This window comes from Cetorhinus maximus, chromosome 4 (assembly GCF_964194155.1).
Source record: "Cetorhinus maximus chromosome 4, sCetMax3.hap1.1, whole genome shotgun sequence".
NCBI classification, from domain to species: domain Eukaryota; kingdom Metazoa; phylum Chordata; class Chondrichthyes; order Lamniformes; family Cetorhinidae; genus Cetorhinus; species Cetorhinus maximus.
This window is the reverse complement of record NC_135882.1, coordinates 17267346-17293497: the sequence shown is the minus strand read 5'-3', so window position 1 is coordinate 17293497 and position 26152 is coordinate 17267346. Positions and strand designations below refer to the sequence as shown.

The following is a 26152-nucleotide window of genomic DNA, read 5'->3' as shown; positions in this document are numbered from 1 at the left end:
TATTTTGTTCAGATTTTACTGGGGCCATGAGCAGCTTCTCTATGTTCTACAAAAAATCTTCTGCAGCCGGTCTGCCATGTCCCTCCACTGGGTTTGCTCCTGCTCCCCGCTATATCGCCAATAGGAGGCCCTCCCCCTCAGAAGGCAGTGAAGATCCGCTGTTTCAGTTAAGAGAAAGGGAGCAACTTTCACATTAAAAAATGGCCGCAGCTGCTGGGCACCAAGATGGAAGGGGGACCTTTCCACAGGGCGGTCTGTGGCCACAGCTCTGGTCATGTAGGCCGGGAGGGCCTCAGCCTACCTGGAGCACTGGTGCCATGGCCTGCCTCCAGGAGGCTGCCTCTAGGCCACTAGCCTGTATCCAGTACTGCGGGGGGCCTGAAGGCGAACAGGAACGTTCCAGTCTTTTTTTGTTCTCACTTTTTATTAGTGTCTACCTAACACTTAGAGCGGTAGCAATCTTCGTTAGTGCTGTGCTGGTGAATTGGGATGGTAATCGGACTGCCCCTGTAGGGGACCATAAAGAAAGTCCAGCTAAGACTTTTAAAAGCTATTACTATTATTACTATTATCATTATTATTGTTATTTTAAAAGCTATTTATTAGCTAAAGGTTTATGGGAATGAGAACTGATAAAGAAGGTTCACACAACTGACTTGTATTGTTTTGTTAATGACTCCTGCCGGAACATCTGAATCCTTGAACCAATAAATTGGTCTTTCAATTCTAATTGTGGGTGGATCTGGAATGTGTCAGCTAGCAAGTGAAAATATTTATATTCACTATTGAAGGAGCTATTCAATGTTATTGCTGCTACAGCCCTTGATAAACAAAAATTTGGACTTATTTAGCACCTTTAAAACATGTGAGAGAGTAACATGAGGGGACTTGTTTCATTACGTCTATATTTTCTTTATTTTTTTTATATATAATGCTTCATCTCCCTGAGGCAGGTCCGTGGGCAAAACTCTTAGCTCGTCGGGCGGGCACACGCCTGACCCGACCGAGCGTAAAACGACGCATGATATGACGTCGGGCAAGCGTCCCGACATCATCGCGCACTCATGTGATATTTCGGCTGGCATGCGCGCCCCAGAGTCGGCAGCGCGCCCCCCAACAATTAAAAGGCCTGTTAAGGCCATTAATTTATCAATTAAGTTGAATTTTTCGCTGCCTCAAGCTTACGAATAGCGGGCAGGCGAAAAGGAAACCTCAACCACGGGCGGGATGAGGTTTCCCAAAGCAAGTAAAATGAAATAAAAATTTTTAAATGTAATTGGTGACACGCCCCTGCTCATGTGATAGAGTCATGACATGAGGGGACATGTTTTATAACATTCATAAAACCTTTATTATTTTTTTGAAATCTGTTCACCTCCCTGAAGCAGCTCCGTGCCTCAGGGAGACGCGCAAGCCCGCGCTCGCGAGCATGCACGCAGTTCGCGCTCGCCCTGCCCACACAGGCAGCGCTGAGCGCTGCCGCTCGCATTTCACGCTGGGCGCGCCTTAATTGGCCCCGCCAGTCTGACATCACCTTCCGGCCCCGATGGCGGGCAGTGGTCGGCTTCCCGCCCGCTCCTGCCGAGCTCGCCCGACACGGGCGAAATTCTGCCCCGTGCCTCAGGGAGATTATGAATTACTCGCGCACAGTTCACACTCGCCCCACTCGCACTCCCCTCCCCCGCCCGCACAAGCAGCGCTGAGCGCTGCCACTCACGTTTCACGTTGGGAGGGCCTTAATTGGCCCGCCAGAGTGAAATCGCGGTCTGGCCCCGACCCCGGGCGGCGGGCGGCTTCCCGACCTCTCCACCAGCCTCCGCCGAGCCCACCCGATGTGGGTGAAATTCTGCCCACGGACACAATTAAAGTTATTGATAATTGAATTTCAAACTTGTGCAGTAAATTTCAGAAGTTCATTTCTACAGTGGGATTGCGCTTGCATAATAATTCTATTTATTTTTAATACAAAAAAAAATGTATGTCTCGTGGTTGCTTACCCTTAGCCAGTCTACAGTTTAATATATATTGGCCGGACCATGTTATTGAAATGCTGCACTGGGTATAGAATAACAGTTGGGTTGAAGTTTACAAGGCGGACACACAATCAAAGGATATTGATTGAGGGCGTCAGAAGCCTCAAGAGCAAAGCCAGAGTGGTTTATGTGAGCAATCAGTGCATGAGATTGTGTTACTGTCCATAACTCACAACTTGCCCACCTATTATAGATAATACAGGTGCCTTGGGCTAGGTTAAGCGCCTATTCATAACCAATGGATAGAAAATCTCAGCCCATATAAATTATTGGTGACAGGTGTTTATAGAGTACTGTTCAATTTGCCAATGCTTGCGATATGAGTCAGCTGGGACATAATACAGGCTGAGAAGTGAAACAGTCACTGTGGTGAAAATCATCAGCTTTATGAAATTATGTAACAGGAAATAACAGCTTGTACTTGTATAGCACCTAATATCCCAAGGGATTTCACAGGAGCACAATACAAAGCAAAAGTTAGGACAGATGGTGGTGTACTGGTAATGTAAGTGTAATCCAGAGGCCCAGGCTAATGCTCTGGAACTTAAATTCAATTAATAAATCTGGAATGTAAAGCTATTCTCAGTAATGGTCACCATGACAACTATCATCAATTGCTATAAAAACCCATGTGGTTCACTAGTGCCCTTCAGGGAAGAAAATCTGCCATCTTCACCCGGTCTGTCCTACATGAGACTCCAGACCCACAGCAATGTGGCTGACTAGCAGGCATCCTGCATCATTGGAACTGCATCTAGGTGTGGATCAATGCATTCGGGAAAGACGAGGAGAAAATTTGGGGTGAGGCAAACAAATGTGGAAACAAACTTTGACACAATTTGAGAAGACAGCTTTAGCTTTAGAAATATCATTTGCGTTGAGATGTCAGTTACATGCTTTGAAATATGTTTGCATGGAGCTCACTTTTCTTCTGATTGCATAATGGCGCAAAGCTATCTGCATAATTCAAGGTTGCTGCACTGCTCTGAAATCAGGTACTACTCCCTGATGTTAACGAAGACCAGGATTTAATGGCCTCCCCCCCACCTGATGGGATATTACGGTCCCGCCGAACTGAGCGGAGATTTAAATGGCTCACTGCATCCGCCGGGGTGGGGGAACCATAAAATCCTTGCCCCAACAGTTTGGCTACAGCACAATATCATTGCTTGCTTCTTGCTAGTTAACTGTCCCCGCCAACCATTTTTGTCTCCGGGGCTGATATGGAACTCACTGTGGATGAGCCTTGTTTTCAGCAATGTACACTGACGTTTCACAAGTAATGGATTGTGTGCGGGGCACTAATCTTGGAGACTAACACCATTTTACAACTGACTCTTATACTAAAATCCCTTTGCAAAATATTTGTGGCTAAGGGCAATGCCTTCCCCCGTTAATAATATGCGTAAATAAATCTATCTGTCCTGGCGTCTTGAATGGACAATCAGGAACCAGGGTACTTTCTTTCACAGACGCTTTATTAATTCACAAGAAGTAGCGAACGGTAAAGGTTTTCTTTTCCTTACATGCAAAACCACATCACTTGTTTTCACAGTTGGTTTCACTGACTATTGTTTCACATACTGTCTCTCCTGTCTGGAGTAAACTGGTTGGGTTTGGAACATTTTCAACTGTTTAACAGCTGATAGAAACAAAATTGGCTATGACTAAGTTAAATCAAACTGAATCATCCTTTGGAACAATTTATTTTGGACTATTGTTATGCTGTCCTTGGCGATCAAAGGTTCGAGTAAGATGCATGTAAGAGAAACTGTGAATGCTGGCAAATGGAAAAGACTGGAAACACACAGCGGGTCAGTTACTGAAAAGAAAGGTCATGATGTTCTCCATTCATCAGAACATGACGGGTAAGCTTCTAAAACATTAATATGTCTTTCCTGATTACAAATGCTCCTTGGTCGACAGTGTGTTTCCAGCATCTTCTGCTTTTATTTCAGATCAGACGTTATTCAAGAAGAAGCAATAGAGATGTTCAAAGTGAATTATTCATGAGCTGCAGCAGAAGTTCAGTAGTGAAGTGGTAGGTGTACATTAACTTTGGTTTTGCATCCGTTTGTACAGAAACAGATGTATTAAAAGCTGAATGACATTGGCACCCACCTGTTTAATAACAAACTCCATGAACGCATTGTAAACATTCCTCCAGCACAGAAAACCTTTAAACCCAGGGTCAGAAAGGCTGCTGGAATAACATTATTGTCCTGGCAAAGGTTTCCTGGAACACGTTTTATGTTGTGAGCATAAAATGGGAAGAAAGGAAGAACTTGTATCAATAAGATGCAGGAGGCAGTAATGAAGTGTGACAATTAAGGCCACTGGTTTACGATTTTCATGGTAAAAGGATTGAACCATCGATTGAAACCCCCAAAATGCCAGTAAAAATCTCAGAATCCTAAGCAGTTAAAATGGAACTGAACCTATTCAATTACAATAGACGAAAGGAGTCACAGCCTTTTTACACATTATAGGCAAAGGAAAATTGGACTGATTTGTGGTAAAAGTTTCAGAGTTCCTTATAGTAAAAACAGAATTTGACTTTATTCAGTAACCATAAACTAAAGATCTTGACGGCAATGGCGATGAGAGAAAGGATTGTCTCTCACATCATTCCATTGATGCTTCCAATCTGATTAAGTTTCCTGATGTATTGCTATTCTTGATTTTCAGTTCTGAAGAAGGATAAGCACCCAATACTGATTATTTTTTGTGGTCTCCTTTCCAAACCTCTCTCTGTTCTTTTCCCTTCATCTTTCTTTCCATGTACCTCCCCCTGCATCTCTCCCTACCTAATACCTCTCCCTCTACCTCTCTTTCTCTCTCTGTTCCTCCTCCCTCTATCTCTGCCTCTCTCAACCTCTTTCTTCAGCTCTTTCCCTGTTCCTCTCTCCAACTCTCTATCTCCCTGTATCTCCCTCTGTTTCTCTTTCTTTGTACCTCCCCTTCCATCTCTGTCCCTCACCTTCTGCCTTTCTTTCCCCCTCTCTGCCCGTATTTGTCCCTGTTTCTCCCTGTCCCTCACTGTTTGTCTCCCTCCATCTCTCTCTCTCTCTCCCCCTTTTCCCCTCCCTCCATTACTCTATTTCCAGATATATCCATCACTATCTCTGTTCCTATCACTCTATGAATCTCAATATCCCTGTACCTCTCCCTGCATCTTTCTGTCATGATACTTGTTCCTCCATCCTTCTCTCTCTGCCTATTCTTCTGCCTCCATCCATACCTCTTCCTAAATCTACCTCCTCCTTGTTTCCCTCCCTTCACTCTCTCACCATGTATTCCTCTCTCTTTACCCCCATGCCCCTCACTCCATCTTTTGATCTTCATTCCCCTGCCTCCATCTCTCTCTCTCTCTCCCTGTGCCTCTCCCATCTCTTTCCCCTTTTACTGTTCTTTCAACTCCCTCTTTCCATATATCCCTCACTCCGCCTCTTTCTCCTCCTACTTTGGAACCTTTGGGATTCTCTACCCCAGAGGGCTGTGAGTGCTCATTATTGTGTATATTGATGACTGAAATAGACAAGTTTTTGATCTTTCAGGGAATCAGAGGATATGGGGAGCGGGTGGGAGCTGAGACAAAAGATCAGCCAAGATTGTATTGAATGGCAGAGCGGCTTTAAGGGGCCATCTGATGTACTCCTGTTTCTATTTCTTATGTTATGAGATGGAGCTGTCCTCCTGTCCTGCCTGTACCTACTCCTATCAGGAGGTCTGCCATCATGGGCCTGAATTTTTAGGATGGCGGGAGCTCAGCTTCTGCAATCCGAAGAGTCGGCAGGGAACACCTCCCCGCCAACTCCAGCAGCCCCGCTGCCATTTTAAGCTCTAATGAGCATTGATTGGCATAAGATGCAACTTCCGCCCCTCGCTCAGGACGAAGCTCCACCTTGGAGAGCTGCCAGCCAATCAGATTGGCTGACAGCTCTCCAGTCCCTCCAGCAACAGTGCTGCAGTGGCCAGAAGAGGCACTGCACGGAGCTGCCTGAACTTATGATCTGTATATGGAACTTTTAGCATGGGCAAAATTTTTACCTTGGTGGGCAGGTGTGTGCCCGGCCTGCTCGAGTGTAAAATGATGCGCGTTGACGTCGGGCGAGCGTCCCCATGTCGATGAGCAGCCGTGCGATATTTCGGTCGGCGGGTGTACGCCAGGCTCGGCAGCGCTTCCGCCGACAATTAAAAGTCTTACTAAGGCCATTAACAAGGCTATTGAAAGACATTTTTGGCTGCCTGTCCAACCTTATGGTCAGTGGGAAGGCGAAAAGGCCAAGCGGCCTTTGCACTTCTTAGGAAAACCTCGTCCATGGGCGGGATGAGGTTTCCGAAAGCAAATAAAAATAAAATGTAAAACTTAATTAATAACATGCCCCTGCTCATGTGACAGAGCCACATGAGGGGACGTGTTTTATAACATTTTTCATTTCTTTATTTTTTATTTTAAAACTCTTCATCTCCCTGAGGCAGCTCCGTGCCTCAGGGAGATTATCAAGCGCGCACTTGCGCACATGCATGAAGCTGGTGCTCGCCCTCCTCCCCCCCCCCCCGCCCGCACAGGCAGCGCTGAGCTGAGCGCTGCCGCTCACGTTTCATGCTGGGTGGACCTTAATTGACCTGCTAGCGTGAAATTGCCTTTCGGCCTTGACCGCGAGCGGCTGTCAGCTTCCTGCCCAACCCCCCCCACCACCCACCGAGCCCGTCCGACGAGGGCAAAAATCTGCCCCATTTGTCGCCGCATTCACGTTTCGAAGGCCTCTATTACGCTCCGCAGGTCTTTAATTTATTGTTCAGGTTTCTGAGGCATGTGGGAAAGTCGATAGAATGTAGCATCCTTTGTTACAAGCTTGAGTTTTCTTGTTGTTTGCACATCCTTCAACCTCTCAAAATTACTTCTGGCTAGCTCTATCCTTCTTCTAACTTCAGCATCACATCGTCTGTTATCATTTGTCCCCAGGACCAGCAGTTATTAAATTACATTTATATATATATAGAGAGAGAGAGAGAGATACATATGTTCACTCAGCATTCACTGGTGCAGCAGGAAATAGGAAAACATGTTTGCGCAGAGAAGCTTACCCCGCTTGAGTGCAGGAGCTGATTTCTTTTTCATTGATTGAAAGTATATAAGGCCAAATTCAGGTCTTTTTCAAACTAACTCGAAACAGTTCCTTTTTAATTTATAACCAACTGGAAATACTCCCATTTGGATTCATAATTCAGTTTTCTTGAAGCCAGTGAATTTTTGTGTCTCCTCTTATCCAGTCTAACGTTTATACAATATTGACCGAATGCTGGAGACTGAATGTCTGTGTGTATTTCATCAGCGTTAGATTAGATTGGAAAGAAAAATGTCATTGAAAGTAATGCTATGTGACTGGGCTACACGTCTGTCACTGAATGTCGGCTCATTCATGCGGGATGAAATAATTCATCAAGTATTTGGTCATCTGTGTGAACTTTTCATTTTTTTCTAATTTTAATATAACAAAAGAGAATAATGTAGTTAAGCCTAATTATATTTAACAAGTAATTATCATCCTTTGGTAGAAAGAAACATTCCTTCTGACACAAATTGCTCCCACACAACACTTCTCAGCAGATTCCAGGATTATTTGAGATGAAAACTGTTCATCGAAGGATTGGCCTGAAACGTTCACTTTGGCCTGAATCTTCCTGTCAGGGGCACTGCTATTGCCCGTGATTATTTTCCTGACCAGCGCCTTTCTTCCAGGATCTTCCAATCCCGGCTGAAGAAGAAATGTGCAACGCAGTGTCTCCCCCGGGGAACTCCATCGGATCGCAGTGGAGTCGGGGCGGGGGGGAAGAGAGGACACGCCCCCTTTTTATGGCACCAGCCGCCGAATTCTGGTAAGTTTAAAGGTCTATTCTTTTAATGAGTGGGTGTGGGTTAGTGAATGGATGGGTGAGTGGGCGAGTGAGCAGATGGGTAGGTGAGTGAGTGGGGGGGTGGGTGAGAGGGAAGGTGGGTAGGTGGGTGATTGCGTAGGTGAGTAGGTGGGTAGGTGGATGCTAGGATAGGTGGGTTATTGGGTAGGTGAGTAGGTGGGTAGGTGGATGAGTGGGTAATTGGTCCAGGGGGTAGTTGGCTGGTCTGGGGGTGGGGTAGTTGGGTGATCAGGGTGCTATTCCGGTGGCCGTGGTGGTAGTGGTCTTGTAGGGGGTTAGTCAGATGGTCAGGGAGTAATCAGGTGGTCAGGAGGGTGATTTGGGTGATTGGTTGTGGAGTTACTCAGCGTTAGACCAGGTTTTAAAATGTTCAACTTTTCCTGGGTAACTATCAAGGTAAGTAACGCAGATCTGGCCCAAGTCTCTGACTCTAGCTCAGAATCAGAGACCTTTGTGCGGGAGGGAAATGCCCATTGGAAGATTAAACTTCCCAGGCAATTCCAACGTGGGTCCGCACGTCAGGATTTCCACAAGGTCTTGATGCAAGTCTTCCATCATATGCCTGGTCTCCGACGATCGGAGGCTGAAAGATTTGGGCCTTTGTTTCTCTCTCTAAACAGACTACCTAACCAGCTGAGTATTTTCAAGCTTTTAGTTCCAATCTCTGTCACTGCAGTATGTTGCTTTTGTCCAGGAATATTTGAATTGCTACAGTTTTGAATATTAGGAATCAGCAAATTCTATTCCACTAAAGTATGTTGAAGGTCACCCTGCCTCTACCTACACTCATCTGACCTTCAGGAGGAAACAAACAAACTGTGAAGCAATTACAGTTATACTATCACAATTATGCCGACACAAAACAGATCTGGGCTGTGTGCAGGTAAAGTAACCTGGGGTGTCAGATACCAATATGATGTTCAAATGCACTAAACCCAAACAGTTTGAGACCCCCATCAGGGTACACACCAGCTTGTGGTTGCACTGACTGCTGAATAACTTCAGTCCAGCAAGAAGCCAAACTTTAAAGTGCTTTTAACTCTTTAAAGGGGATATATTTAACGTTAGTGGGACATGTCTAGGCCGTGGAGGAGAAAAATTCAGATATCTGCCACAGAGGACAACTTTGTACTCCTGGAGTTGACTTGATTTAACTCAAGTCAAAGTCATCAACCTCACCATTGGGAATATATTTGCCTACTTGAAACGCTGTAATTTACTAGTCACATGTTAAGTAGTTTTGACGGTTTCTCTTTCCTTTTTTGACTTTAGCAATTGCTTCCACATGTTGGCTGGGATTTTCCAGCCCCATCATGGCAGAGCCCGCTGCGGAGGATGCGGCGGCCTGGCCAAATGGTCCAGCGGCTATTGATGGGACTGGGCGACCCTGGTGGTGAGTGGGGCTGGAATATCCCACCCTTTGATATGAAACCAAATGAGTTGGATTGGAATGGCTGAACTGGTTGTGTTTGGAGACATTTTCAGCTTAAGTCCTGCCAAATCTATAACTGAGGTATTCAGCTAGTCGGAGTCAGCCTCTTATCTGTTACACCTTATGTGACAGCTAATTTGTCAGAGTCTTAACTTCTGAGCAACAAAATATATATAAAGAAATTCCAGTTAGGTCAATGCAAAATAAATTTACTGAGTACAGCACACCTCAACCCTGACTGACTATTCAAAACCTTATCAAACATAAGTTTTTGAACTGCATGCTCATTACAAATTCCTGATAATGAATTTTGCTGGGCTCCAGGTTGAAACCTTTGTAGATTTGTAGAGAAGTACAAACAATCCTGTTGTTAAGAGTAATTTTATCAAAGGTCTGCCCATTGCTAAAATACGGGAGCGAATCAAGTTCCATGTCATGTTGTCATGTTTTTAGTCTAGGCCTCCCCTTCGTTCTCTAGGTTTGCTAATGCTCAGTTCCTCTAAATCAGAAAATGAAGACTGTACTTCACACCCAGATGATATTAATAGAGGGAGATGGGCCTAATTGCATGTCAAGGCTATGTCATCTACAATAGAGCAGTATGAGACTGTGAGTGGCTTGGCCTTAGGAAGCAGAGCTTGAGTCAATCCTTTTTTCAATTTAGCTTCTACTGGCACACCGGTAAGGAAGGCGGATGGATATTGATCAGATGTGTGTGTGTAATAAGGACACTAAAGGCACAAGAAGAAATTGGACTATTGCTTATCCTGCACTGATTACCCAGAAAGAGATTCCCATTTAGAGCTTTCTAAACTACTTAACAGCTTGTTATTTTCATAAGGCTCTGTAGATAAATGATTCAATCTCATTGGGGTTGCTAGCAAACTAACATTAGGTCTCTGAGGGAAATCAGGCTTTGAGATGAAGAAACAATATTTAAAAAGAGAAATGGTAACAGTTGGAAAACAGACCAGGAAAAGCAAGATAGGACCAAATGCTGAGTTATACCCATCTGGCATTGAATATTTGCATTTAGAAATGTCATTATGGTACATACAAAATGACAATCTAGTAGGTGAATTAAAGAAGCCTGAAAAAACTATCAGGCTTCTAACAGCTTCACTTTTACCACCCAATATAAATGGGCTGCAACTGCATGATGCTCTCATTGGCCGCACATGGCCAGAATAGGTCTCTGATTGTGGAATTTAGACAATGTCCTTAATTTACAAGAACAGAAATGTCCATTTATTACATAACACCCTTAATGTAGTAAAATGATCAAAGACGCTTATTACACACAATGTTGTCAATAGATCCAGTGTAAAAATATGTGTCCTTGCAAAGTATGGTATGTGCAAATGGTGCCAACATATAACATACACCTCCCTAAAGACAATAAAAGGGCTAAAAAAACTCTCTAAAGGCTGAGTTGGCATCGGAGGACACTGCACAGTATGGATTGAGTCACTTTTATAGTCTGATCTGTGCTGAGTTCACTAATTTCCGATGAGTGGTAAAAAGCATGCTGCAATTGTACCTCAATGTGAGGTTATAAAACAGATTTCCACTCCCAACTACTACTCAGTGATGCACATCCACTTGTGTAGAACATCTGTTGGCTCTCATGTCTGAAGCAATCACCTTACAAATGTACATATATGGAGAGAGATAGGTGGTGGTTGAAGAGTTGGCTGTGTCATGTCCCAGTATATTATGAACTTCCAGACAATACTTTAAAAAACTGGACACAAATGGGCTATTAAAATGGCTGCCGAAAATCATGTGACCATTGACATTTGAGCTACAGACAGTACCACGTCTTGAATGCCTAATTAAACATGGACCTTCACAGCCATCTGGGGAATTCACACATCTCTTTGTTTAAAGATGGGCCAACACAAAAGAACCTTCCAGACTGAAGTGATTCAATATGTCCTTCCCTGAAACCAATCAAGAAGGGTATTATCAGTTGGATGGAACATTCAAGAGCAAAGACACCGACTGTCTCAAACCCTCAGAGGTATTAACCCACCACACAGTTTGTGGAATCAACATGAGCACCTTCCTCTTATTTGGGAAGGACTTTGAACTTGTGAAAAGTCACATGGTGAGACAGCCAAGACTCTTTTTGTCTGCTTTAAAAGATCAGCAAAAGCTGTTTGCAGACAATCCACCAGAAAGTCATAAAACGATCAGTTCAGTGGCCAGAAAGCCCGATCACAAACTAGCTGCAAGTCAACAAGCAGCCATGGTAAATAGTAGTGATACCTTGAAAGTGGGAGATCCCAACAGAGAAAAGGACTCCCTAATCTGTTCCAACCTCAAGTTCACCTGAGAACCAACCTCGTAGAGCTTCAACTACAAGAAACCTCAGAACACGATGAGATACCTTCGCTTTACATGACTCTTGCTTCAACATCAAAGCATCAAAACCATTCAAGAAACGACAGGCCTGCCTTATGGGTGACTAGAAACCATGGGAAGAATTTTCGGATCGGCGAGTGGGTGGCGGGGCCTGCTCGCCGATGCGTAAAATGACGTGCGGTGACATTGGGCGGGCGCCCCGACATCACCGCGCATCATTTAGATTTTTAGTTCGGCGGGCGCACAGCCCAGTCGGCTGCACACCCGCTGAACTGTCAAAGGCCTATTAAGGCCATTAAGAAAGTAATTAAAGTAGTTAAGAACGCTGCCCGCCCAACCTTAAGGTCGGCGGGGGGCAGGCGAAGAGCCCAGGCGGCCTTCGCAATTTTCATGAAACCTCAGCCACGGGTGGGATAAGGTTTCATGAAGGGTTTATTAATTAAATAAAGATTTTTCAAACATTTGATAAACATGTCCCAGCCCATGTGATGCTGTCACATGAGGGGGCATATCTCAATAATGTTTTTACTTGAATAAAAACTTTCCTTCCAAACTTAATCTCCCTGAGGCAGCCCCGTGCCTCAGGGGGATTTCTGTGCTCTTTCACACCCATGCCCGACTCAGGGAATCCCCCACCTGTCCCCGCGCAACCCCCCCGTCCGACCGGGGAAAATTTCTGCCCCATAAATCAGAAAGTAAGATAATTATAGGACTGTGTCTTCCGGTCGGCGAGTGGGGGTGGGGCCCGCTCGCCGGTGCGTAAAATGATTTTCGGCGATGTCGGGCGAGCATCCCAACATCACGGCGCATCATTCAGACTTTCAGTTTAGTGGGCGCGCACCCGAGTCGGCTGTGCGCCCGCTGACTTGTCAACGGCCTATTAAGGCCATCAACAAAGTAGTTGAAGTCATTACTGGACCTGCCCGTCCAACCTTAAGGTTGGTGGGCAGGCTGGGAGCCCTGGCAGGCCTCTGTAAAAGCATGAAACCTCATCCACAGGCGGGATGAGGTTTCATGAGGATTTTAAAATCTCACAATATTTTAAAATGAAAGTTATGGACATGTCCCAACTCATGTGACAGTGTCACATGAGGACACATGGCAGGGAAATGTTTTCCTCAGCTTTATTTAAAGTTTAAAATGTGAGCCGATCTCCCTGAGGCAGCACTTAGCCTCAGGGAGATCTGTGTGCTCTTCTGCGTGCATGTGTGAAAGAACGCACTCCCGGCTGAGGCAATCCCCCCCCCCAGCCCACGCAGGGAGCGCATAGCGCTTCCCGGTGGATGTCATGCTGGGTGGGCCTTAATTGGCCCGCCCACGTAAAATGGCCGCATGCCCCCGATGGGGGGCACTGATTGGAAGCCTGCTCGTGCCCAATCCCGCACCTCCCCCCCGACAGGGGGAAAATGTTGCCCATTAGCTGTAAAAATATACTACCTTTACTTGTATCTAATCTTTGTGTGTCAGAGAGTATGTGTGTGATGAATATGCAAAATGTTATGTTTAAATTTGGGTTAAGAGTGTGAGAATAAGTAACCTTAATTAGTTTAAAACTCACAAAAGCTTGTTGCTGAAGTTACTTAATTGACATGCACACTCTAAGGAGTAAGAAAACATACAACACCTTCATAAAAAAACATACTAATCAAGAAAAACATACTAACCACGGGCAATAATAGAATCATAGGCTGGGATTTTCTGGCCCTTCGAGGGTGGGACCTGCAGCGGGCGAGGCGGAGCCCCAGCCAGAGGTCCACTGACTTGCAGCGGGACAGGAAGATTGTGCCAGCAGGTGGGTGTGGAAAATCCCACCGATACATTCTGTCCGTGACAGCTGGTTTGGAGCAGGCATTCAGCATGCTGTAAGGACCAAACAGATTATGTAGGAATACAGGCCTGAGTGGAAGTTGGTACAGCCCAGGACTGAAGTGATGATTCACTTGCTTTCTTCCATATTGAAGAACTCCTGGTAGCACAGCCATCAACAGGCATATATGCTGTCAACTCCCATGTGACTAGGTCACTGAGCAATGTTATCTCCATGATCATGTGGTGTACCATTGAGAACAAGGTAACATTAGCAGCCTCTGCAGGTCAGTTATGCAGGTCGTAGGTACACTAGGAGCTCGGGGGTGTTGCTACTGAAACTTAGCCTAGACTTTCCCATTTTTGTGCTGTTTATCTCTGAAGGGTAAGAAATAGTGACGTGAGTGGAAGTGATATTATTTGCAACCAATGTTCTGAGGCCAGTTCATTATCAGGCTCTGTGCCATCATTTAGCTCCAGAAATATAGAATTTGCCTTTATCAAATCCACAGTCACCATTTTTAGCCAATCAAGTGGCTCACGTTGGTAATTTCCAGCCATTCTGGTGATTTTCTATCTTTGTCACTGTATTTTAATTGTCTCCTTTTATTAGTATTTGCTTGTCATTATCTTTGGTTAGTCTCTCACAATAATGACATAAAAAAAATTACACACAGTGCGTATTAAGATGTGGATTTCCCAGGGTGATAAGTGGTTTTGCTGCTTTAATACAAATTTGTTTTTAATAGTGATGACTTGCATTGTCTGGAATAAAGCCAGATGATTTTCACTGGAAGTAACAAATTTGAATCAGCTCATCATGGCCCATCCGAAAGGCTATTATTCACATTTGAAACTCATTAGTCAGCTCATTAAATACAATGGTTATTAGCTATAATAAGAAGGAGTTTCTTGGCATAAAAACAAACTGTATTAGCAATCAACACTTCAATAAATGGTCCAAGCGTGATGCCTCTGATTAGGGGCAGCGGGGGCACTGGAGGCAGTGGGTGTGCGTGGCTGTTTCGATAAAATGGCTGATGCTGCTACTGTTCCGTAAGGGTGGGACTGAGTGGATATTCACTAGTTTCACTGACTGATCTGCTCTGTGCTCAGAATAGGCATGGGATTATTTGAAGCAGTTTGAATGGACACTCTAGGCATGAAGCTGCTGCTTAGTAACAAATCTGCAAGTTTTTAAACGAGTCTCCTTGTGTTTAATGCCTATTATTTGCTTGAATTGCACAATTCTTTTCTACAGGGTAGCTTATTTGCTATTTAATCAGCAAGTTTGGGAAGCCTCGCCAAAATCCTGATAAGTCGTCTATAGATCAGTCGCCAAAACTGATTGATGCAAGTATTGCTGTTGTGTCTATGCCCCACTGAAAAATCACAGAAACTGCACATTAAATTAAACCTCACATCACAGATCTCTGCCCCTTTCTCCTTCTGCTTCGTGCCTCATTTTAAAAAAAGCATTCCGCGAGTCAACAAGAGGAAAACTGAGTTCAAAATATGACTGAACGGATGCAAGGTAAAAAATATTCCTCACCGTATGCCACTGATAGATACGGGACTTTTAAAGGAATGGTTATCATTTTTTTTTATTCTTTCATGTCACTGGCAAGGCCAGCATAGTTTGCCCGTCCCTAATTGCCACCGAGGGGTGGTTACTCGCCACCTTCTTTCAACTGCTGCAGTCCATGTGGTGTAGATACATCCACAGTGCTGCTAGGATGGGAGTTCTAGGTTTTTGACCCAGCGACAGTGAAGGTGCGGTGATATAGTTCCAAGTCAGGGTGATCTGTGACTTGGAGGGGAGCTTGCAGGTGATGGTGTTCCCATGATTTTAAGCACAGATATAGGTTCACAAATCACTACTATAGTAACTTCTAGCCCGCCTAACTCCCATTTACACTTCAATTAAGGCAACAGTAAAAACACATTTTTAAAAGATCCAGGCAAAGTAACACTATACCCTGAACAGTTGAATTCAAAATGAGTTTTCTTAACTTCAGTTTCTTTATACAGCAGCTTGAGGCTTAGATGCTGGAGGCTTTTCACACTTGTTAGGTCTTAGAATTCCTTCTTTTCTACACACAAGTTTCTCTCCTTTATGCATATTTTCCCCTTTGAATGCAAATTCCCATTGTTTCATTGTGTCTTTGGACTTTACCTCTCTAATAACAAAATCTAGCATAGTGCCAATTTTACCAGTAATCTTTGGGAAAAATAAACACACTGGGCTGGATTTTGCCCTTGACGGGCGGGCGGGCCCGACCGACTCGGTGGCGGGCAGGCAACTGATCGCCGCTGCCGAAACGGGCCCCACCACCATTTTACGTGGGCGGGCCAATTAAGGCCCGCCCAGCATGACAGCACTTCCTGTGCGGACAGGGTGGGGGAATTCCCCAAAAGAGTGCACATCTCCCTGAGGCTAAGTGGTGCCTCAGGGAGATTGCTGAAAGACTGTGAAAGATTAAAAATAGAACAATAAAAAAATCATTAACATGTCCCCCTCATGTGAAAATATCACACGAGATGGGAAATGTTAATAAAGTACACAAAAACTTTCTTACACTTTTTAAAATCCGAAATCAAACCTCATCCCACCAGTGGATGAGGTTTGTCAAAAAATCACTTACCCGCCTGCCCGTTGGGCCCATGCGCCGAGCCGAAGTTCGCACGGGCTCCTCAAAATCTTCGTCAATTGGTGACTTAATGGCCTTAACAAGGCCTTTAATTAATGGCGGGTGCGCGTCGTGCTTCATAGCGCCCACCGACCTAAACACCGCGATGTCGCGCGCTGACGTTGGGACGCTCGCGCGACATTTTAAGCGCTGACGTGTGGGCTCCGCCACCCGCATGTCAGCCAGAAAATTCAGCCCACTGTTTCTTAATGTCTCCTGGCTAGGTGAAACATTTCATCCCCTCTTTTGAATTCAAGCTAGTCTGGTTTATTTAAAAATGCTAATGTTCCCTTCACACCTCACATTCTAATACTTCACCCATGTTTACCTACTTAACAGCTATCTTCTAGGCTAGCTGCCTTTAATTCAATTAAGTCACTCACACACACACACACACACACACACACATAGACAATATTACTCTACAATAAATTCCAATAACGTTATGAAAATTACTATATCTTCCTGACAATTTCTTCAGTTATTGCAGGTATGGTGTTTCCCTCTAATGACAGGTTCTTTCAAATTGCCTAGGTCTCAGATTTTTGTTCTAAATGCTTTTCCCGCAGCTTTCGCTCTCAGCTTTCCCGATTCCAAAGCCAAGTTATGGTCAGAGTGACACATGGTCACAAAGGATCTGCACAACAGAACACTGGATCTGCATCTTCTAGTTACAGCTACAGAAACAATCCTGTTTCTTGTTTGCTCGTCAGCTTCACTTTGCTTGTGGCTTACATTAGCAGAAAACTGATTGTCACCATCAGGTCATCAGTTAGGCAGAAGGGTAACTATTCTCCTCATCCATTTCCATTACCAACAACATGCCTTATCTTAGAGCTTTCTCTGTCTCTGTTTAGTGATCTCGGTGAAGGTCATCTATTTCCTAATCAGCTGTCATTGTTCTTTGTGCACACACCTACATGATTGTGACTGCTCCGAATTTAATCCTGAATTTAGCTTTCAACAGACGGTGGGTTGTGGGGTTGCTTGACTTGCAATGGGTCATAACACTGTGCTCTTCCCTCCTGATGCATTCCACCTTCCTTTCCAATAAAGCTTGTACCCATCATAGTGAAACTCATTGTTATTAGTCCATCTCATCTCACATAAAACCAGCCACTCACCATTGGTATCGCTTTGGTTCATTGATCGTTATTAACGAGGCTCCAGTTTGAGGTGAATCTGAACATTCCATGTTGCTATAGATGTCTTAGCATGAAATTTATTGATGTTCCAACATATTCTATGGGCATAAAATGGGTGCTTAAACAGCCAACATGGCAGGTGGCATGTGCAGCGCACAATTAATTGTAGGCACACCATCTGCCATTTTGATAAAGGCTGAAGTGTAGTCAACCAGTACAGGCGCCTGAAACAAGCATTGGATACTTTGCATATGCAAATAGTGGGCCTAACACCTCCTTTAGGGCCCCTTCCCAAATGGACTCTCCCGATTGCAGCCAGGACTGAGCCTGCTGTGTCTAGGATAATTGACTCTTCATTTAAGTGGCCACTACCAAAAAGGTAAGTGTAAAAGAAAACCCACCTGAATGTTCCTACCGGCTACACCACACTTCCAAAGACCATCGATGGGCCGTGCTCAACTGCATATGATCACCTGACCCCAACACAAACCTCCCTGTCATTGCCTCCCCACCTCCTGATTGCCACCCACATTCTCCAGATATTGTGGGTCTAATTTAAATGAGGCCAAGGATCAATGTTACATGTGACTCAGGCCTAACCGTTCCAGTACAGGGATTGTTCCCCGCACCCAGATCACACTAGCAACCTGGCACGATACCAATTTCAACCACTTCATGTTTGATACCGATTTAAAAACTTTTTTGACTGATAGAAAACATCGAGGTTGTATCCCTGATTGCTGTTAAAGTGGATTGGAGAGTGTTCAGATTAACAGTGGGGTTAGACACTCATTCAGAGAAGGCATGCTGCCTGATTTGTTTAATCTAGAACTAGAACCATTGTTCTACCACTGTTGCACTATTGGTGGAATTTCCTAGTTGGGGAAATTTTTACACAATCTAAGATTTATTGATGACATTCATGTCATAACAAAATCTAAAACAGATTTGCAGAGACTAATGGTGGAATTGTCCCAGATTTGCACTAAGTGGGTAGCAGGCGTGAAAAAAGATGTTTTACCCGCTGGCCGCAATGCGGGGTTTCACCATATTGTACCCTTCCCGGCATGTCCCGTCTCATTAATAATGCATTCATGGGAAACACGGTGTCTCGCTGGCGGGCAGCCTCTGATTTATGTGCCACGCCGTTACCTCACTGCTTCCTCACACTGGGCATCATATTTATACCGCAGCTACGTACACACTTCTCAATGTTTGCAGCCCAGGACTGCTCCGGTGAAGACATGGCCCCAAAAGCCAAGAAGACTGCAGCTACCCGATTCAGTGACGCGTCCCTGGGACGCCTTCTGGATGCTGTGGAGACCCGCCATGATGTCCTCTACCCCCACCCTGTCCTCAGGAGGCCCATCAGTCTCACTACCCAGCTTGGGAGGCGGTGGCAGAGGTGGTCAGTGTCAATGCTGCACACAAGAGGTTCACCATCCAGTGCAGAAAGAGGATGAATGATCTCACCTGTGCAGTCAGGGTAAGTCAACCATCTCATCAATCTCAGCTCAGCCACTCACAAGCCCATTCGCTGGCATCTCACTCACTGCCAGCTCAAGAGACATCACCATTCACTCTCTCACATACAATCTCCATCTGGTCTTATCTCCTCTGGAGACTGCCTCCTCATTCCGTCCATGGCTCCACTCAGCACACACGCACACCTGCCATCCTTCTCATTTGGCCCGTCATGTGCCTTGTTCACACTCTCTCCATCTGTCCTTATGCAGGACAAGGTCATGCACAATCAAGGGGAGAGGGCCCAGATCGGGGGTGGAGTGCAGGAAATCAAGGTCCTCACTCCGTTCAAGAGTTGCGCGTAGGAGCTGGCCGGAGAGGACGTGGACGGTTGGCGGTGAACGCCCACATGAGGATCTCACACCAGATCATCCCTCTGTCACTGCTACTCTAAGTCCACTGTTCTGTGTTCAATGCGGCTGCCAAGCACCAATAATCTGCACTGTCTCTCCTAGGCACCTCTGCCACGTTGCCCTCAGACAACCTTGACCCCGATACCAGCTCTGAGAGCACCTCGGATGAGGACCCATCAACAGCACCGTTGAAGACCCATTGCAGCACTCACCCACACCCTCCACCAGTGCAGCGACACACACCTCAGTGGGACCTAAATCTAGAGCAGGCTTGGGATCACAATCTGGTGGTCACCACATGTCTGCAGCAGGAGGAGGCAGGTTCAGGCAAGCCACCCGGCACTCGGACTGCTGGGGAAGAGGCATCTGTGAGGTCGAGTCAGATGACGAGCCTATAGATTTGGCCTTCCAACTCATCCTGGAGAGTCAGCAGAAGGCAGGGGAACATCATGCAGAGCTGTTGGAAGCCCTCAACTGAGTGGCACGCGAGTCGGAGGAGCGCATCCACCTGCTCTCTGATGAAGTGGTGCACACATGTGCATGTATGGAGGCCTCCATGGGAAGGATGGTGGACACCATGGAGACCCTGGTCCAGCAGAATACGGAGATACACGCATACCTGCTCTCCATCGCGGTAGCCACGGGTGAGTTCCTGCATTGGCAACGCGAGAGGGAAACGGGGCACCTCGATGTCCCCCCAGATGCTCCTTCCCCTCAAAGATTCAGACCAAGGCCCTCGGGCACCTAAAGGGAGGAGGAGCAACAGCAAGACACCCCTGGGTCATCTACGCAAGAATCTCAGAGGCTACATGTGTGCCAGGGCCTTTCGGAATCTCATGCAAACACTCTCCCACCCACACGTAGCCTTCGTCCTTCACCCTCATCTCACTGTCCTGAGCATTTCCAATGCTGCCTGCTGGGGTTCCACTTCAGTTGTCCATCTGAGCTGACCTGTACCTCTGCCCAATCACTCATCGCACTCCCATGCAGCACCTGTGCCCGTCCAACACGAGGCTCCGCTCACTTTCAATTTGCAAATCATTGTTGGAGTCAAGTTTCTCGTAAGCACCGTCCACTGTCCTTTCCCCTCCCACAATCACACATGTCCTTTCCCCCATCACTATCGACCTCACTGGCACATCTTCCACCTCCACACCTACCAACCCGAAACCTTGTCATTTCAGGGTGTCCAGGTGCATGTTCACATTCCCTACCTCCCAGAGAATTCCACCCCCTGTCCACACTGACCTCCCTGACCCCCCTCCTTCGTGTCTGTCTCTGTGTCTCCACCTACCACCCTTGCTGTCCCTTCTACCATTACTGATGCACCCTCACCCTCCCACCCTACCAGCTTCCTCTGCACTCACCCACCCTCTAATCACTCCCCAGGAGGCAGTCATTGACTCAACAGACTCCTCCCTTGCATGTTCACCTAGACATCACCCCCATTACTCCCTCTTCCACCCATACACCATCCCCCATCCAGACACTTCCCCTCTCCAAATCCCTCCTTCCTTGGGCCACCATTCCCCCTCTGAACTCCCTCCTCCCCCCGTCACCTCCCCCCCACCTCCGAACTCCCTCCCTTATATCTTCCTCCCCCCTTACGCATACCTCCCCACTTGCAGCTTTCTCCCCCATACTCCTTCCTCCCCCAGGACACCCTCTGTCCCCCTTCCAATCTCACTCCCCCCGGCACTTTCGTTCCCCCCGTCAACCTCATCCCCCCGCCCTATACACTTCCCTGTCCCACTTACACATAGACCTTCCTCTCCCCTGCTTCATCGATCATCCGTAGCAGCCCATGGCCAAGACCGTGATGTTCCAAAGCAGGCCCGAAGCATCAACAGAGAGCCCCCACTGTCCGTGAGCAGCTTCGCGGCAGAACCATGTGCATGAGGAACTACCCAGAATGCGATGCACGTGATCCCCCAGTGTCCAGTAGCTGAAGGCCTCCAGCACCTTCATCTCCTTGGATATCTGCGATCTGAGCAAGGCCCTAAAGGTAAGCCCCGCCTTCCGCACGTCACCCTTGTCCAAACGTATTCTGGGCCGGCGTGCTTTTCCACCATCGTAATGGCAAATGTGGCACTGGGGGGAATGATTCCGGCCGGGCCTTACTTTGCATCCCACTAGCGGTTCACAAATCATGCCCAGGTTGGCTCCATCAGGATTCGCGTTCCACCATGGCGACACCATTGGATGATCCCGCTGAGATTTCATGCCGGCATGAAACAGAATTCCCTCTCACCGAGTTCTCCCCCCACTGCCCACCATAACGCCTGCTACCAATGGGACCGGATGATTCCGCCCCAGGGCAAAATATGAATGTGGTATGTAGGAATTTTTGATTTGATATGAGTCTTAAAATAAAGTCTTAAAATGTGCAATCTTGTTCTGTGCTTTCCATTTGTCACTGGGAAATTCATATCTCTTTTTATAAGTTATTGGTCTCTACATATATTGTAACCATGGCAGTAATCCATTCAACCTCGAGGAAGAAATACCAGCCGTTAATTATATTTCAAACTGTTGTTAACCTCGGATGAGATGAATCCAGTTTCTGAATCAGAAGCGGTAACTGTGTAAAGAGAGGAATCTTCACTAAACGTGAAGATTGAGCAATCTGAGTTTAAAGGTAATGGGTGGGGTTTCTGGCCCCGCCAGTGGTGGGCATCCTCGTGGGAGGGACGGGAAAATTCGAAGAGCAGCCAAAAATCAATTGACTTTCGGTCGGTCTCCAAATTTTCTTATCCCGCCCAGGAAGATGCCTGCCGCTGATGGGCCGGAAAATCCCAGCCAACAAGTGGAACATTGGGTAAAATTTTTAGCTCGGTGGGCGGGTATGCGCCTTACCCGACCGAGCACAAAATGACGCGCGATGATGTCGGGGCGTGCGTCCCGACCTCATCGCGCGCTCCCGCAGTATTTTGGTCGGCGGACGTGCGCTGGAGTCGGTGGCGCGCCCGCCGACAATTAAAAGGCCTATTGAGGCCATTAAAAAGTTAATTACAAGAAATGTTTCGCTGCCCGTCCGTCCAAACTTACAGTTGGCGGGTGGGCGAAAAGGCCAAGCGGCCTTTGCACATTTTTGGAAACCTCATCCACAGGCGGAATAAGGTTTCCAAAAGCAAATAAAAATCAGACATGAACTTTATTTTTTCATTAATAACATGTCCCTGCTCATGCGACATGAATCGCAATGAGGGGACATGTGTCATTACATTTTTATTTTTTAAATTATATTTTTTCAAATATCTTCACGTGGAGTGCACTTGTGCGCATGCGCAAAGGTCACGCTCGCCCCGCTTGCACTCCTCCCCCCTCCTGAATTGGCCCGCCAGCATGAAATTGCCCCCTGGGCCCGATTGCGGGCAGCGGTAGGCTTCCCAACTGCCCCTGCCGAGCCAGCCCGCCAAGGGCAAAATTCTGCCCATTGTCTTGTTGTCAAAATTGAGTAAAAGAAAACGTCATCACTTTGTCAGGACAACCTCCCTGCAAATCTTACTGCATCACTTTGGTCCATTTTGTGAATATTTTGCCAAACCAGTTTGTCTCGCCGTGCTCAGTATGAAAGTAGCCACTTGATAAAAGGCAGGTTATTTTTTTTCACTGTTCCAGCTAAAGCTTGGCCATCAATCTCACCCTTTAAAAAGAGCAAAAATATTCGGCTGTCAAAGCAAGCTGCGGAGTCAGAACTGGCACAGAACTCTTCAGGCAAACCTTCTTCTTCTCAAAAGCGAAGTCCAACAGGTGCTGTTGATTTGATAAATGTGCACCATTCTGGAACAAGGGGTGATTTAACAAGCTTTTACATTCTTATTTCTCCGCAGGAAATTTCCAACTCTAGTTGCCCCACCGGGGCAAGCTTTAAATAGGGGCAACAGAGGATGGGAGGCCAACTATGAAGACGTAACACCTGTGACCCCCTCATGCAAGTCCAGGCAGCTAGTTAATAATGGGCATAGCAACACTGTCTATCTGTCAGAACATGTCAGAAAGAATGTAAAAGAGGAGGAAACATGCCGAACGATTCGGAAAAGTTTTGCATTTTGCTTAAAAATGTGGGCCAATCCACTAGTTTTGGCGATAAAGTATAAATCTGTAAAACTACTCAACGTGTCGTTTTTCAAAGGTGATACTCAGCTTCAAGTGCTTGGCTGGTAACTGACTTGAACTGAGTGTGCCTTATTGTAAGGAATCGACACCGCGTTTATGTTATTACCAGAACCTGGCACTACATCAATCATTTCAAAGCAAAAAGAAAAAGGAGTACAAGTGCTATCAAATGTATTGGCACATACAACTCAATTTATCTATCCTTCAGCTATTACAAAATCGTTTCAAAGTCTCCGAGAGTGACGACATTGAGCAACAGTATAAAGGGATTCTGAGTGGACACCCACACATTTTTTCTCACACTCAGTTTGTAACTGTCCTATTGAATTGGCAAAAGTTTTATGTTTGTCTGATTTTGTTTTTTTTGCCTGGAGCTGCCCACATGCGTAGCTTCCACATTTTAAAAACAATTCTTGTGTAAGTCTTCTTCCATGTCATTGCACAGAAAAATCAATCAGCAAATGGCAAGCCAAAATTGACAGACTGAAAGAAGGCGTTTCATATTGAGACCAGAATAGGGGCATAACGCTGGGCTTTTTAAAGCTACCCCCTCATTGAATTTTCCTTCCTAACTGCATGGCAAAGGTTTGACCCAAGGTAGTGCATAGAGTGGCTTATTTGAAAGTCTCTGAACTGTTTCTCAGGAAAGGGCCCATACTTTGAATTACCCTCAGTGACGATACTGATTTCTGATGGTGGAAGATACATTTTGCCGATAGAAAATTAAGGAATCCAATTATACAATGGCAGCAATAATCACAGCTAAATTTCACAAACATAATGCACCTCTACTTAGTTCTATTGAGACATTGTGCAGATATTGGGACAAATCTTCCTCGTATGGTGTTTTGTGTTTTGTCTGGGCACAGTGCTTACAGGAAAATTGGGCAGAGAGGAACATGTGCCCTTAATGAAGCCCACCTAGTTTTCTATTCATTAATTTAAGATGATGGAAAATCAAACAAGCTTCATTATGGATGTGCATTCCCCAACATATTAATTTTCCTCTCTTTGCTGTGCCTAGGTCATCCTTTATGCACGAGCAGAATCATTGAGAAATCTGCCCTGTTCGATTTTTTGCATTTGGTTAAGAAATTGGGTGCAGACTGCTTAAATCACTGCAGAAAACCAACCTTCATTTATGGGGAGCTGAATGGTTTTGTAGATTAGCTAGTGATTAAGAAATCAACAATTTTTCGGACCATAATCTGTGGTTCAGTTGGTAGCACTGTTGCTCCTGATTTAGAAGATTGTGGGTTCGAATCCTGCTTGAGACATGAGTTGACACTCCAGTGTAGTACTGAGGGACTTCTACATTGTAGGAGGTGCTGTCTTTTGGATGAGGCATTAAACCGAGGTCTTGTCTCTCAGGTGGACATTAAGAAACCCAAGCCACAATTCTGAAAGCGGGAAGGGGAGCTATCTCTCCGTGTCCTGGCCAATTAACCTCAAATTAGCATCACTAAAGCAGATTATCTGGCCATGATCATAATGCTGTGTGTGGGTGGGAGCTTGCTGTCCACAAGTTGGCTGCCTCGTTTCTTACATTACAACAATGATGACACTTCAAGAGTATCTCATTACTGCAGAGCACTTTGGAACATCCTGAGGTCATAAAGGTTGCTATAGAAATGCAAGATTTTTCTTCTTTCTTTCAAAAGCCAAAGCATGGAGTAGGCAATCAGAAGAGAATAATTCAAGTATTATATCCATTAAATATGTACCGGTAATCTGGCCTCCCATGCAGATCATTTCAATATTTCTTCCATTAATGCCTGGCAATTGCATTGTCCATTATCCACGTTTACCCAATGAAGTGAATCCTTCTACAACTGAAATAGAACCTTACATGTTACAGCAGAAAAAACAGACTGATCAGCTCATCATGTCTGTGTTTGAGTTTTTCTCCACACCAGCTTGCTAGATGAATCCCGCTCTCGTGGGGCAATATTTTCCCCCCGTCGGAGGGGGGATGGGCACGGGCGGGCAGGTTCTTGATCGGCGCCCCCAAGTGGGGGCGCGCCGCCACTTTATGTGGGTGGGCCAATTAAGGCTCGCCCAGTGTAACACTGAGCGCTCCCTGTGCGGGGGTTGGGGGTTGGGGGGGTGGGGAGGGATTCCCTCAGCCGGTAGCGCGCTCTTTTGCGAGCTGACAATCTAAATGATGTGCAGTGATGGCGGGATGTCCGCCCGGCGTCACCCAGCATCATTTTACACGTCGGTGAGTGGGCCCCGCTCCTGCTCGCCAACTGGAAGATCCTGCTGCTGGTCACCACCCATGCCCATTCCCCTCCCACTCCCAACATGGTCCACGATATATGAATTGCAGCAAAGTCACAATTTTCTGCTAGAGCACACTTGATGAAAAACTTAGTTCTCACAGATGTCAAGGGAAACCTTCACATTACAATAATGGGGTACACACTTCATAAAGAAATTGGTACTTAGTTTATCTTATCTTTTTCCAGTCCTTAAACCTCAAAATCTGCAAAATTATATGTATAGTGAAAGATTTATAAAGATTACTTGTTTTATTCAGCTTATTTGTATTTTTCATTCTCGTTCATGTACTTGTAACATATTAAAACTATTCCATACAACTCCAATAAAACATGTTTGCAAATTTATTTCCAAGCATGATTGAGCAATGTCATGTAGCAGCAATCACAGTGTAAAGGCAGCATTTATTATTGTTACCAAGTAAAGAACTTCTTATGTGCAAGGGTTTTCAATCACTTAGTTGCACAACTCTAGGAAAATT

General features: G+C 45.8%; 1 long non-coding RNA gene across 1 annotated transcript; it reads left to right on the top strand.

Annotated features, from left to right (window-relative positions):
- The first annotated feature begins 3670 nt into the window (after window positions 1–3670).
- On the top strand, window positions 3671–23344 carry LOC144679303 (uncharacterized). Its single transcript, XR_013576311.1, has 3 exons — window positions 3671–3901; window positions 3992–4074; window positions 23106–23344. It is a non-coding gene; the product is annotated as an uncharacterized LOC144679303 (long non-coding RNA).
- The last annotated feature ends 2808 nt before the right edge of the window (window positions 23345–26152 follow it).